Source organism: Arachis ipaensis, chromosome B01 (genome assembly GCF_000816755.2).
Source record: "Arachis ipaensis cultivar K30076 chromosome B01, Araip1.1, whole genome shotgun sequence".
NCBI lineage: Eukaryota > Viridiplantae > Streptophyta > Magnoliopsida > Fabales > Fabaceae > Arachis > Arachis ipaensis.
Window position 1 is genome coordinate 11031093 of NC_029785.2, and position 773 is coordinate 11031865.

The window sequence follows — 773 nt, forward strand, 5'->3', positions numbered from 1 at the left end:
ATCAACGTTATCAACGTTGCCACCATAATAATAATTACCATAGACTCTATTGTATATATATATTGATAAATTTTTTGATAAAAGATATTAGGCTTTTAGCTAGAATTTTTTTATAATAAATTTACGTAGATGTGTTTTGAACTAAAATAGTTACGATATATAAACCTATGATTTTAGTGTCGGAAAAGTATAAACACTAGAATTTTAACCATATTTTGTACTGTGAAATCTACAAACCAAAATCTCTATGCAAAATGGATTAAAAATATTATTATAGATATTTTGGCATCAAAAGACGGGTTCAAATTTCTTTGCTCATATAATATCGTATGATTGTTAGTTAGAACGATGTTCTGGTGTTAAGCGATATTTCTTTTTTCTTTTCCTAATATCGAATGAACGTATATATTAAGTACGATATATAATAATCAAATAGCATAGGAAAAAATAATGTTATCATTCAATTTTGTCAAAAAAAAAATGTCAATTTTATAAAGTCTCTTGATTTCAAATATTCACGCACCTCATGTGAATTTCGTATATGAGTCTTTCCTACTATACGTATATTTTTGGCTGACATAATATACTGTGATTGAGTAGTTTAATTTGAGAAATAACGGAAATGTTTGGTAACAAAAAAAAATCAGCCAAAAACAGTCGTAACTTGCCTTATTTAACATTTATTAATTGTTGCGACAATTAATGAATACTAAATAAGGTAAATTCTGGCTGTTTTTTGTTTCTCCTGTCATTACCCGAGAAGTTTCTTTTAG